This window comes from Buteo buteo, chromosome 14 (genome assembly GCF_964188355.1).
Source record: "Buteo buteo chromosome 14, bButBut1.hap1.1, whole genome shotgun sequence".
Classification (NCBI taxonomy): Eukaryota; Metazoa; Chordata; class Aves; order Accipitriformes; family Accipitridae; genus Buteo; species Buteo buteo.
Window position 1 is genome coordinate 11,145,472 of NC_134184.1, and position 15,728 is coordinate 11,161,199.

Consider the following 15,728-nt stretch of genomic DNA (forward strand, 5'->3'; position numbering starts at 1 on the left):
AGGGCTCATCACACTCTTCCCCCGCTCCAGCGTGGGGTCCCACCCATGGGGTCAGTCCTCCACGAACTTCTCCAACGTGGGCCATTCCCACGGGCTGCAGCTCTTCACGAACTGCTCCAGCGTGGGTCCTTTCCACGGTGTGCAGTCCTTCAGGAGCACACTGCTCCAGCGCGGGTCCCCCACGGGGTCACAAGTCCTGCCAGAAAACCTGCTCCACGGGCTCCTCTCTCCGCAGATCTGCAGGTCCTGCCAGGAACCTGCTCCAGCGCGGGGTTCCCACGGGGTCACAGCCTCCTTCAGGAACCCACCTGCTCCGGCGTGGGGTCCTCCACGGGCTGCAGGTGGAGATCTGCTCCCCCGTGGACCTCCCTGGACTGCAGGGGGACAGCCTGCCTCACCAGGGTCTTCACCACGGGCTGCAGGGGAATCTCCGCTCTGGCGCCTGGAGCATCTCCTCCCCCTCCTTCTTCACTGACCTTGGTGTCCGCAGGCTTGTTTCTCTTACATGTTCTCACTCCTCTCTCCCGCGGCTGTTTCTCCCTCTCCCAACTTTTTTCCTTCTTAAAAATGTTATCACAGAGGCGTTACCACTATCACTGATTGGCTCGGCCTTGGCCGGCGGCGGGTCCGTCTCAGAGCCGACTGGTATGGGCTCGCTCTCTCTCGAACACAGGGGAAGCTTCCAGCAGCTTCTTTCAGAAGCCACCCCTGTAACCCCCCTCGCTACCAAAACCTTGCCACATAAAACCAATACAATGACAGATTCAGGTATGCTGTCCTTTTTACACTGGAGATCATCTGCAAGAAAACCTATTCAGTAAATATAACTTGAAAGAGCCTGGATGCATTGTAAGCAAAATGTCCTTGTGTAGAAGAAATATATTTATTACCATGTACATACTCAAAATAAAACTTTATTTAAATGAGCCATACACTAGGTTAAACACTTATTATTGTTTTATACTATGTTGCTGAGCTTTATTAGACAAACATAGTTTCTTTGAGCCCTTTCATGCATTAAAGACATTTTATCTGGCTACACATAAATTCTTCAACTTTTGTGCATAGAGGAAAAGGGGAGTGTCTGGAAGGAGGGGGAAAAAGCAATGATGGAATAAATGTCCAGTTACTTATATCCTAAATGTGTCTTAATGGGTGTGCCACCACTGAGATGTGCTTATAAAGGGGATAATGCAGTTCACTGATTAAAATCATAAAAATGTTTTCTCTGAGATTTTCATGGAATGTACAATTTAAGTATGACTGATTAAATCAATTCCCTCTTACAGAGATTGGTTTGTACATTGGCAACCCAGTCTCTGTTAGGATTTTGATGAGTCAAAAGAGTCAGGAGCTAGGAAAATCTCTTTACCTGGCTACAATGTCCTGTCCTTTATTCATAATTTCAGTACAAAGGAACAGGAAGGATCACTGCTGAAGTGCTACTCTTCTCTAGTTAAGATTAACTGAAGAAATAACTTTTGACTCTTACCATAATTCTGAAGCAGCAGAAGAAAATTGCTAACATTAAGCTTGCTGAAAGGATGCTTATCTCCATATAAGTTCTCTTCCTGAAAGACCTTTTGTCCTTCTGCAACTGGCAGAATAGTCCCTTTGAAACTCCAAGTTAGATTTCTGAATCTGGTAGCCTTGCAGATGTAAAGTTGCTGTACCCAGGTAGTCAGGTTCAGAAAATGCAAAGCTGACCACATATTCCCAATAGACATGTATGGATGCACAAAAAATATGCACATGTGACTGGCCACATGGATTAACACAGGCAGGGAACAGTGTCTTACCAACACCCCATAAGTACATTGCACTCAACAAACATGAACAGCATGGTTGGCCTGATCCCGTTCCTGTTTTCCAGCTGATCAAGGTTGGAGTCTTCTGGGGGAATATATCCACACAATATGGAGCACATCCATGGATCTACCCAGTAGCTGGTCCCAAGATGCCCTAGTCTCCCACATTGCTGGCTCCTGGACATGGGAGTCCCAGGGGTTTACAGTTCCACTGCTGTTGCTACTACTTAGACCTCTTAGGCTATTCGCCATCTGTTCCAGCTTTAAGTTCACTAGCATTAACATGTTTCCATTCAGAATAGAGTACATATCCACACAGAAGAATAGTAATGTGTATTGGGTTTATGTGGCAAGGTTTTGGTAGCAGGGCGGGGGGGGGGTTACAGGGGTGGCTTCTGTAAGAAGCTGCTGGAAGATTCCCCTGTGTTCGAGAGAGAGCGAGCCCATACCAGCCGGCTCTAAGACGGACCGCCGCCGGCCAAGACCGAGCCAATCAGCGATAGTGGTAATGCCTCTGTGATAACATTTTTAAGAAGGAAAAAGTTGGGAGAGGGAGAAACAGCCGCGGGAGAGAGGAGTGAGAACATGTAAGAGAAACAAGCCTGCGGACACCAAGGTCAGTGAAGAAGGAGGGGGAGGAGATGCTCCAGGCGCCGGAGCGAAGATTCCCCTGCAGCCCGTGGTGAAGACCCTGGTGAGGCAGGCTGTCCCCCTGCAGTCCAGGGAGGTCCACGGTGGAGCAGATCTCCACCTGCAGCCCGTGGAGGACCCCACGCCAGAGCAGGTGGGTTCCCGAAGGAGGCTGTGACCCCGTGGGAACCCTGCGTTGGAGCAGGTTCCTGGCAGGACCTGCGGATCTGTGGAGAGAGGAGCCCACGGAGCAGGTTTTCTGGCAGGACTTGTGACCCCATGGGGGACCCACGCTGGAGCAGTGTGCTCCTGAAGGACTGCACACCGTGGAAAGGACCCATGCTGGAGCAGTTCGTGAAGAGCTGCAGCCCGTGGGAATGGCCCACGTTGGAGAAGTTCGTGGAGGACTGACCCCGTGGGTGGGACCCCACGCTGGAGCCGGGGAAGAGTGTGATGAGCCCTCACCCTGAGGAGGTGAGGTGGCAGAAAATATCATGTGATGACCGTAAACCCCATCCCTGTCCCCCTTGTGCCGCTGGGGGGGCTTGGTGGAGAAATCCGGGAGTGAAGTTGTGCCCGGGAAGAAGGGAGGGGTGGTGGGAAGGTGTTCTGAGATTTCGTTTTATTTTCTCATTACCTTACTCTGGCTGATTTGTAATAAATTGAGTTAATCTTCCCTAAGCCGAGTCTGTTTTGCCCATGACGGTAATTAGTGAATGATCTCTCCTGTCCTTATCTCGACCTGCAAGTTTTTGTTATATTTTTCTCTCCCCTGTCCAGCTGAGGATGGGGGAGTGACAGAACGGCTTTGGTGGGCACCTGGCGTCCAGCCAGGGTCAACCCATCACATAATGGAATCTAATAAAAATATAGATTGCATAGGGCTCATTGAAACAAACATGCTAACCAGCAATGCATACTCAGCCAGCCCCGTTTATACCCTTTTCTCTTCATTTTCCCAAGCTTGTTCGTCCCTCATCCACCTCAATGTCTCCCTTTCCTTGTCTTTACTGTTTGCGCTAAACTTCCCATATGTCCTCCATATTCCCATAATGTCCTTAAAACATTCCCCAGTAAATTTTACACAATTCTCAAATGTACTTCCTCCTGTATACTGTAAGTGTGAAGCCCTTGTAGGCACAACTAATCCCTCTAGTCTGCAGGGACTTCTGGGAAGAGAATCTTTTTGGCTGACTAATCCTGTGGGGTCTCACATCAGGGACAATAATCTCATTGTTCTCCTTAGTTAGTCCCAGACCAGCTGATTCTATGTGGTCTATTTGCCTTAATTAGATTGCTAAAGTTTCTCCACCTGTCATTGTTTATCTTACCTTTACTGGATCTTTGTATTTTTTGCCTTTAGTAATGTAACCTAATACTATTTTTCTAAGGATTAACCTTCATCTATAATAATTCTGGGGTTTAACTAAACAAAATTAAACTAGCCAGCCAACAATCAAATGAAAGAAAATCTTTGTGAAAGAAACTCCTCAATACAGAAAGAGCCTCTGATGAATTAATGCATCCATAATCTACATTAACTCTCCTTTCATGTTCCCGTTAGGTTTGGCAGATTAGGTTTAATGTGATGTTCCAGTCCCCAAATCACTCTTTCTTTAAGTGTTGAGGTTTACAATCTCAGCATGGGAAGTTAATGCCAAAGAATTATCTGATCTGTATTCTGCAAATTCGGGGAATTATCCATTTGAGGTGCAAGACTTTATTAACTAAACATAGATATTTAATTTAGGATGTGATAAATTGTGCTGTGAAAGTTGACATAATGCATATCATCCTAAAGTAAATGTTCATTTAGTTGGAAGAATTTTTTCCCAGAAGTGTCCCTGTCTCTCCACTGACTAGAAAGGGAGCCAAATGCAATTCAGCTGCTGAAATATAGATGTCTAGTGCCATTTCAGATGCTATACAGCATCTGAGACAACTGCATGGGGTTGGAAGATATGCCAGACTGAAGAAGACCCACAGCCCCCAAAACGTATGGAGTTCCTGGAGTCTGGGAACTTGAACATCTCAAATTACGCTAGACAGCTCTGCATAGGCAATTAGAGCCTACCCTTACTCTCCTGGATTTCCATACTGAGATGAGATGAATACCCGTCCTACAGTCTTACATAAAACATCAATAAGGAATCCAGTAAGCTATCAAAGGGCACTTCCTACACTATTTTGCCCTTTAGCTTTTATTTTGGATCATGTACAAGTTCAGCATAGTACCACTTTTGACAGGGCACTGCAGAGAAACAGATTAACTGGCTAAATAGCAGCTCTGCTGAGAAGGTTCTTGGAATCCTGGTGGACAGTCTGTTAAACAGGAGTCAGTGGTGTGCCTTGGTGGTCATGAAGGAGCAGCATACCAGGCTGTATCAGTAGAACAAGGAAAGTGAGTGTCCCCCCTTATTTGGCACTCATTAGCTGCATCAAGAGTACTGCATCCAGCTTTGGACTTACCAATAGAAGAAGGATGTTGATAACCTGGAGTAAGTCCATTGGAGAGCCACCCAGATAGTTAGGGGCTGGAGCACTTGCACTGTGAGGAAATGCTGAGGGACAGGGCTTCTTTAAACTGGAGAAGAGAAGGCTTTGAGAGAACCAAAGAGCAGTTTCCCAGTGTGTAGAAGACAGTTACTGACAGTGCCAGGCTCTTTACTGAACTGCATGGTGGGAGAACAAGAGGTGGTGGCCATAAGTTGAAACAGGAGGTTGTGACTGGATATAATGAAAATAAAATCTGTGTGAAGATAATTAAGCACTGGAAAAAGAAGAAGCTTAGTTGTGTCTGGGGGTGTAGGTGGGAGAAAGTGGTTTAATTTTTTAAAATTTATTTTAATTGGCAATAATTTAAATTAATTTTCCTAATTTAAGTCTGCTTTGCCTGGAACTTAATCTGGTAAGGAATGAGAAGGGCAGCAAGAAAGGATTCTACAAGTAGATAAACAGCAAAAGGAAGAATAAGGAAAGTGGGGTAGGGGACCTGGTGACAAATGACACTGAAAAGGTGGAAGTACTCAGTGCCTTCTTTGCCTCAGTCTTTACTTGAAAGATTGGTCTTCAGAAATACCAGGTCCCTGAGACGAGGGGACAAGACTGGACAAGGAAGACTTGCCTTCGGAGGAGGAGAACTAGGTTAAGGAGCACTTGAATAAACTGGTTGTACCTAAGTCCATGGGGCCTGATGGGTTGCACCAAGAGTGTCGAGGGATCTGGATGATGTCTGAGTGAGGCCACTCCCATTTATTTTCAAAAGATCATGGCATGGCATGGCACGGAGAGGTTTCTGAAGACTGGAAGAGAGTAGATATCACTTTTGTCATTGAGAGGGGTAAGAAGGAATATCCAGGGAACTACAGGGCAGTTAGCCAGTTCCTGGAAAAGTGAAAATCCTCCTGGAAAGCATTCCCAAACACATGAAAAAAAGGAAGGTGACTGGGAGTAGTCAGCAGGGCTTTATGAAGGGGAAGTCATGCTTGACCAAACTGTTAGCCTACTATAAGGTGACTGGCTTGGTGGATGAGGGTATAGCAGTGGATGTTGTTTACCTTGATGTTAGAAAGGCTTTTGACACTGCCTCCCATAACATCATCATGGACAAGGTTAAAAAGTACAGCTTAGGTAAGTGAACAGTAAGTTGGCTTGAACAGTGGCTGGATGGCTGGGCCCGGAAGGTTTTTTTGATCAGTGACACAAAGTCTAGTTTGAGGCAAGTCAATAGTGGTGTACCCCAGGGGTCAATAATGGGGCCGATACTGTTCAACATCTTCATTAATGACCTGAATGATAGGACACAGTGCACCCACAGCAGTACTCGGATGATACAAAACTGCAAGGATTGGCTGACAGACTAGATGTTTCTGAGGAGCCTTGACAGGCTAGTGAAAGGGACCAACAGGAACCTCATGAAGTACCTGAAGGGGAAATGCAAAGTGTTGTCCCTGGGGATGAGTAACCCTTTGCATCAAAACAGGCTGGGGCAGACAGGATGGAAAACAGCTTGACATAAAAGGACCTGGTAGTCCTGGTGGACGAGTTGAATGTGAGCCAGAAATGTGTGGTAATCTAACTTTGTGCTGATTGAAATACAGATACGTAATTTACATTCTGAATCTATTTTTTATATACTTTACTGATATGAAATTAGATATCTTTCAAAAAATTGATATTGAATATTGTCAGAGGAAAATACTGGATGGTATGCATCAAATACTTTGTCTGGGAAAATCCTTTAAAGGATTCACTTCTAGTGAAGTCTTGGAAAATGACAATGACAAAAGCTGGTAGCTATTGAAGACATCACAGTAATGATCATTCAAGTGTGCCACGTACAAAACCCTTGGCAGTAACATAATCATCTTGTAGTGTAAACTGAACTGAAGTCCATACCTAAACTTGCATATAATTTAAAATATGAGATTACAACAAAAGCAGTGCCCTGAAAATTAAGGTGAGAATGTTTGAAAATATTGTAGGATGGTGAAAAAATGTTACAGTTTTGACATGGTATTAATGGATGACAATTGTCATAGGGACTCAATCAATTAATTTATATTGGTGACAGAGAGATAGTTATTTTTAAAAAAGATAATTTGAAAATTTAATGGAGCAATTGCTAAATAATGTAGTTTGTTACTATCTTCGTAACTTAAATAGCTGAAAGAGATATGAATTTGACCTCACTAATTTGATCTCACAGTTGTATTAGCCCCCAAACAATTTAACATTAAAACCAATGGTAATGGTTAATCCCAGTTTTGCAAAACCTACATACCGATATTAAGATGTGATGTCAAAAATCACAAGCAATAAGCTAAATTTCTAAAGGAAATCTCCAATCATACTACTGGACTGATGGATGCAATGATAAACACATTAAGACTTCTGAAAATTAATTGCTTCTAGTAACTGAATAGTGTTATTGCACTTAACATCCTGGGAACAGAAGTCCTTTGGGAATTATTAGAATCCAAAGATTCAAGATTTTTTACCAGGAATTTAGGGTGAAACTGTCTAATCAGACTCATAATTTTCGTCAGGACCACAGGGTGAGACATCAGCATTTAGTCCTTATCAAGATTATACTTTTAAAGTGAATCTCTCCATTGTCTTGACTTATCCTGCTTTGGTTCACTTTTGGCTATGTTTACATAGCAAGATGCAGATTTGTAGAGTAAAGTAGCTGTTGCTGAGGACCCAACATCCATATTATGTACATTTAAAGGGTGCTTTTTTCTTCACTCTGTTGCTAGTCTGGACCCATGATCTCAGTGTCTGTTGGCTGCTGATATAGATAAGACTTTCTGTGATGCAAACCAAAGCTCAGGAAGTGGGGGTAATTAAGTTGATTTGCTTCAGAAATGCACTGCTGATTTGCACAGAAATAGTAATGCTTAATCCACTGTAGAATCTCAGGACTCACTAACTGAATTCCTTTTGGGTGAAATTGCACTGGAAAATGCAAGCCAGGAGGGCATTTGTTGTGTCCCAGTTGCTAACAGTCAGTCAGTCCTTTGGACCTCACTGGAACTGGTTCAAAGTGATACCCCCCATGTTCTGAAACACTGGTAATGTGTTTGTCACATCCTCACCAGCTCTTCTGTTCTGCCAATTCACCTTAATCAGTTTACACTAGCTGCTAATGTAGACATAACTGTAGTGAATCAATGATTCTCAAGAAAAGGTCTGTTTTTCTTATGGAAGGTGCCAGTTATTCCTTTCGGCTTATCTTTTCAGATTGTTAGATATGAAAACTCTATAGTGATGCAGTGTGAACAAAATCCCTGTGAATGCCTGTAAAAGCAGCTACATCTCTCTATTTTCACTGTAGGAAGCATGGGCGTTCTGATTTCTAGATGTTTCATATTTAGGTGTAAGTTAGGACAGGATAAATCCTAATACTTAGCCAATATTCTTTATTTATGGTCACTACTTTTAGGAGGTATCTAAAATGAAGATATAAATTGAAAAAAGATTTCTATGCATCTTGATTTTCAGAAAGTCCACAGTGACTTAAATTACTTACCCACGCAAGTTACCCTGAAAAAAAAACAAGGAAAAGAAATGCCAAGAAATAAAACCTAAATTGTTTAAGAGAATGACCTTCAAGGAGTTGCAATGTGATATCATTTATACATGAAATCATGGCATCTAATGTCGTTATGAAAAAAACTTTCACAATAGCTCATTTATTATTTCCACTTTACTGGTTTCTTTTTCTTGAATCATGAGATAAACATTTAGGTCATATTTTTTGCTGTTGTAAAATGATTCAGATGGATATAACTTCACTAAATTCAAGTAATGAAATCAGTTTATATCAGCCATGAATTTGTCTGTATGTTGAAAAAAATAAGTCCTTTTTATCTTGAGAATTCATTGTATTGAATCTATAAAATTTGTTTAAAAATTCAGTATAAAAGCATAGCAGGTAAAAAGATGAAATTATTATGTTACGCAAAAGAATGTTTTGACTACAATTATAATTATGGTATATAACTAAACTAAATTTTTAATTGCACTCAAGTTGTGTGTGTCTGCAAGTTACATCTACAGGGTGAAAGGGAAGAAATATTGCTCTATTTTTCCCTTTCATTTTTATTTCATAATGCCCTGGTTAAACTCCGACACTTAAGAAATATAGAATAACATCAGGTATGATTTTACAGTGTTCAGACCATATTAAGATGTTACATCCTGGGCATTCTTTTACAATATTCAAAACATTAGAAGAGGCTAGATTTTATGTACTGGAAGTGCACTTTTCATCTAATCAATGTACTTGTAGAGTACTGTGGTTAATGGAAATTTGATGTAATTTTAAAAGTGAATCATTGCACAAAACCCATCTACTTGCAGCTGCAGTATCTGTTACTCAATCTTATGTGAAGCTCATCAACTAAATTGCTGGGAGATGAATCTTCTAATTGATACTATAGTTTAACACATACTTAAATAGTTTCTGGGTTTCTGGACAAATCTCCATTTGTTAACAGTTCCATTTCTGAATTTTATAATTATCGGCTAACCTGTCAATTTTCTGTATTCTTAAGATGGGCATTTACATAACATTGCCTGATTAAATCTTAGCTGACTGGTTCTTTCTTTCCACTGCAGTTGGCTTAGTCAGCCTTCTCCAACATCCCCGATCGTACAGTATTTATAGCTCTTTGCTAAAAGACACAGTGTATTATTTCTGTGCAATGGAAAACACATTCAGCATTTTTTCTGCCTCAGCACCACATCTGGCATTTTATCTCCACTGTTATCAAGAAATAAAATTATACTGGTAGGTAGACTAAAGCAAGCTACATTTTCCTCTGCTTGAACTGTTTTCAGATGGTAGTCCTTACATTCAACTAGTGAATTTGTGTTGTGCTTTCTTGAGTATAGTCTTGAGATAACTCTGAAATGTGTTCTGACTTTTCTGTATGGGATAAAATATTCTTACAAGGTGATGCCAAGAGGTTATTGGTGTATACTGCATGGGACTGCATATACAAATTTGAGTTATGAGTTAGAGTCATATTTTATTTGCAGTTTTTAAATTCATGCGCTGCCCCAAAATATCCGTAGGACTCTAATGTTCTTACTAAATTTTACATGTAACCAAACCAGTTACATGTCCTTCCAACAATATCTTAATGCAGTGCACAGACTTTCAAAAGCATTGTTGGGATTTCTGAAATGTGGAGGTCTTAAGATTTACTTTTTGCGCAGGGATGAATTCTATCCTCATTAATTAAAGCGTGTCCCATGTTGGGGACTGAAGTATAAGTGCTAGCTTGAAATCAAATACCTGAGACACTCTAGCTACAGCGGACTAGAATAATTTCAATCTGAAATGCTTCCTGTATATGCATCAGATCACAGAAAGAAAGTGCAGTATATAAATCTTTCCATTGGAAGAATGTGAAGTCTTTTATGAGGTACTCAATCATAAATTTACATTGTAGACAAATACAGGATTATTTTCTGTATCTTTTGTTTTATGAGTATTTTCTGTTGCAGTCTTAATTTACTTCAGACTTTATCTTTTACATGACATTACCAAAACATTATTTCAGAGGAACATTGGCAAATCACATGGTGATGCCCTTGCATTTAGTCACACATTCTTAGTCTTACAGCCTGTGGGATGAATTCCTCAAATATGTATTTAGTTTGGCTTTATGTGCCATCCCACCTATTAACCCCTTTAAGGCAGTCTTAATTCATGTTCCTTTTTTCTCACAGTAACAGGTTATGTATGCCCCTTTCCCCCCCCTGTTGATAATTATCTTGGTGAGGATGATTGTCTCATAACCTATATCAGTGTAACATCATAAAATATATTAACAAAGATTTCACCAATGTTAAGCATACTATACTTAACTTTGTCTTAGGTGTTTCTTTCTTTTTTTCTCTGAAAAGCTGGGAAAAAAGGAAAAAAACATAATAAACTTAAAAATTAGCATACATGTAGTCTTTGGCTCATTGTAAATCAGCTCATTTACACATAAGAACTTGCAAGAAGTCAAAAGAGTGATCAGTTTGCAGTTTTGGCTCCATAGTCAATAGAGTGAATAATGTATCAGGTCCCAGTGATGAGATCATCTTAACAAGTGGTTTTTTATCCTTAAATTTTCTGTTTTATCAGTTTTGTATATTGAAAACCCTTTGGGATGGTGAAATTGGGACCACACCAAGATCAACAGTAAAATTCCCATTGAATTCACTGGAGGTTAGGCTTTTACTCTATGTATTATGTATTTTGGGATTCTTATAGGATATTACTGATGCATCAAAGTTGAAGATAAAAATAAGGATGATGAAACAGTCAGATATCTGTTCTCAAGTACTGCACATTAATATGGTATCTAGGTTTTGCAAGGAGTATATATGTCTGTTCTCTTTAGATCTGTAGGTTTGCAGGACTATTAACACTTAAAAATGCAGTTAAGTTCTTAGTCTTAATGATATCTTGAGCAAAGGAATTGCACAGACCAATGACAACCCTTCAGAACAATTTACAAACATCAATAAAGCTTTTATTGCAGATAGATACTAAACACTGAATAAAGAACTAGCAAGTAAAGACTTTATTTCAAGAAGTAAGGAAATGAATTAATGTGTCTTGGTTTCAACTGGGATAGAATTAATCTTTTTTCTAGTAGCTGGTGTAGTGTTGTGTTTTGGGTTCAGTATGAGAAGAATGTTGATAACACACTGATGTTTTCAGTTGTTGCTAAGTGTGTTTAGACTAAGTCAAGGATTTTTCAGCTTCTCATGTCCAGCCAGCAAGAAGGCTGGAGGGGCAAAAGAAGTTGGGAGGGTGCACAGCCAGGAGACCTGATCCAAACTGTTCAACGGGGTATTCCATACCATGTGATGTCATGCCTAGTAGGACAGGAGATCTTGGGTTCATATCCCAGTGGCTAGTACATAAACTGGGGGGAGTTGGCCTGGGGGGATCGCTGCTTGAGAACTAAGTGGGCATAGGTCAGAGAGTGGTGGACAACTGCATTGTGCATCATTTGTTTTGTATATTCCAAATCTTTTATTATTATTGTCATATTATTATTATCATCACCATTATTATTTTCTTCCTTTCTGTCCTATTAAACTGTTCTTATCTCAACCCATGAGCTTTACCTTTTTTTTTTTTCCGATTCTCTCTTCCCATCCCACTGGATGGGGGGAGTGTGAGTGAGTGGCTGCGTGGTGCTTGGTTACTGGCTGGGGTTAATCCACAAAAAAATGTTTCTGTGGTTTTTGTTCTCCTTCTCCAGAAGACTTAATTTTTATAATTTTCAATAGAAAACATCCAGGATGTTAAGTAGCAAACACAAAAGAAATAAAGTTGAAAGGTTTATTTATTTATATTTAGTTTTATATTAACTTTCAAAATATATATTAAAGTTTCAAAATAAGGTTATGTACATGAAATTTATGAACTTTTAATGAAACTAATAAAACCAAGAATGCAATAAGGAGTTGTTTGCATTCAAATTTGCCTAACTGTAAAATAAAGCTTGAGATTTAGAGCAGGACATTGTTGGCAATATATGTGATAATGGTTCTCAAGATAGGGAAGTTTGACCTACCTTCATATGTTGGCTTTGTCCTGGAAATGTCAGAAGTCTGTAGAAAAAAATATTTTTAATTTTTTTTTTTTAAATGCCTCAAAATCTAACTCTTTTAAGCTGCAGTAAAACTAGAGTTTTCTTATCTGTAAGGAGCAGCAAAGTTTCATTCAAACTGCCTTTAACTTCCATTAGTAAAAGTTATGCTTCGTATTCTTCTGGGTTTTGGGGGGGGGGGTTGTTTTTTTATAATACTGTTTCTTGTTAGACTTGTCTTTGACAGTAAAGCAAGATAATCAAAGTATAAAATATAAAAATAAAATATCCAACCATGAAAATTTATTTTGCAGATCCCCCCCCGCCCCTTTCCAGGTAACTAAATCAAATTCCCTGGATCAGATTCTTCTCTCCCTCTTTTATTTTCTCCTGCTTGCTTTTTGAATATTCTCAAGCAAAGCCAACCAGAATAATAATAATAGTTATGCATTACTGTGTCACAACTGTTTGTCTTATTTATCTTAGTAAGGCAAAAAGAGTGAATATTGTTTTTGCAACTATTCATGCACTGTCTATTAGTTTGTGTATTGTACAACCACAGTCTATGTAGTACTAGTTCATTACTTAGATTTTTTTCTAAGACCATTGTGTAGTTAACTCCCACAATAAATAAATAAATAAATAAATAAATGGCCAAGACCTGCTTCTCTGCATGCTCACTGTCGTTCTAGTAACTCAGTAACTCTTGCAATATTTGAACATATGAAGGAGCAACAGAAACTTTCACACTAGTGTAAACCTTGGTGTTATATAAATGACTGTAATAATAATTCCATTAGCAAAAATTCTAAACTTTGCATAAACTAAATTCTGAACTACTCAGTCTTAGCATAACTCCAGATGAAAGTGAGATCAAAGCTCCACAGGTGAAATTTACAGATTTATTTCAGAGTGAGGGAAATGGTAAGTGAATAATCTATTTTGCTTTTCACTTTCTTTTTATCTAGGAAGGACTTGCCATCAGACAAGAGTTGTATTTTCATTCTGTTCTCTTTAGCCAGGGTTGTCACATGACATCAGGAAAATCTCATATCAAAAGTGACTTCATGAAAATTTCATATCATATCTGTACCAAATGACTTCAAATTATTGCCATCACACATACACACATTCCTATTTTATAATTTGCTTACCTAAATTAATCAAGGTTTTTTTGTCAATTTTTTAACAGTGGAAGATTTTACCAGACTTTTCACATTCCACTGACTTCATATCTCCAATTTCTTTTTAAAATAAATGTACAGGTATTTCATATTCTTGGAAATCCTGCAATACCATTGAATCATTTTTTTTACTGCAAAGTTTGTCAACTATAATTTAAATGGTCTTTTATCCCTCATTATAAGGATTGATGTTATTTGATGTCTGTTTACCTGCATACTGTCAAAAATCAATATATCCATGCTCCTTTGTATGCCAGTAGAAATAAAGCAAAAGATCAATGGTAATGATACAATTTAATAATTAATGCTTTTGTAGGAAACAGGATATTGTACGCTACTGTTGAAACTTGTTAACCCAGGAGCTAGTTTTTGTTCTGAAGTTAAGACATCATATTGTTATTTCAGAGCAAGCTTATTATTTAATTGTATGGGTTTTATTTACTTTGTCTCCCCTATTATTAAAAACTTTTACATATGTTAGCTCTATTTATTATTATGAAGTAACAATCAGGCATAATCCTTGTTTTCTGAAAGGATTTTGGAATTTGTGAATGCTAAGGGACATCCAGTTGACTTGAACAGATGGCGCAGTCACTAGAAAGAGTTAAGTGGCTGTTGGTTAAGACTGAATAGTAACTTCTTGAAGAAGCAACAAAATATACTTCACAGTCTATTTCCTGTTGAGTAGTTCTGTGACACTGTGAAGGAAGCATCTGTGGATTTATTTGCTGGAATGGTTGCTGCTGCCAGGAATTTCACTCACAGTATCTTATGAACAAGTAGTATTTCCGGAGTTGATGTGTTCACTTGAAACTGTAGAGCTTTTTGGAGAAATTAAAATAATGAATGCTGACTTATAAATATGCTCTCAGATTTGCATATATTAATAAAATTAAACATAGGAGAGTGACAATTTAGTTTTAAGCTTAGCAACTGTGTAAAATTTAATATTACACAACAAGTCCCCAGTGGTTTTGATTCCCACAGTCAATTATTGAGGTCAACATTTTTTTGTTTATTGCTAGTAAATTATTTTCCCCAAAGGGATGAATTTGAAAAGAGAATCATATAATTAATTTAAATTTGTTTTCAGTCATCAAATGATTTGTTAGGATGCCAAGAATACCATTCTGAGTAGAACTTGGGGAAAAAAAACCAAGAAAGACTTGCACTATTAATAGTGATGGGGTAGTTTTCTCAGTTACAGGAATGTAGCATGACGAACAATCTATTAGTCATAGAATGAATTACTATTTTAAAACAGCAAAAATAATAGTTATTTTAAATTACTTTTTAGTATAATTCCATATAGTAGGGGTTTTATGGTTAATACCCAAAACTTTGTTCTAAATTTGAATATCTCAAAACCTGTAAATAATAAGCTTAAGTATCTTGGTTCAGACCACTATGAAGGCAGGGATCAGATCAAGAGTATCACTAGGAGTCACCTGAGTTTTCAGTAACTTTTCTAAGGCCTATTTCTTTCATCATTTATCTTTGGATGTTTTTGTAGAATAAAATGTAATGGAAACAATACACACTATTTTGATTTAACTTTTAGAAAATTTTGGGGAATATCTTTTTTTCAAAAAAAGAGCAAAAGAAGACTGGAAACTCACTTCAGGAGAAATATTGCAGTTCTTAAATGCAGTGCATGCATGGAATTACACTGCATAATGCAACAGCCTGAATATTGAAATGCTTTGAACAATTTTAAACTTCTGCAGAGTTATTTCTTTTTTGTGTCTGTGTATGTTTTCTAGTATGCAGTTTAAGTTCAAATGTTGCTTTTAAAATTTTCATGTTGATGAAAAGAACACATAATCTAAAGCAGTTAATAAAAACCCCATATACTAGATAATAATAGATAATCTGTGAAGCAGATCAGTCAAGAACAATTATAGTGAAGATAGCAGAGCTCCACATTAGTTTACAGTATGTAACCAAGATCAGAATCTGCCACAAGCAGACACTCTCACTGATTTGTGATAACATCA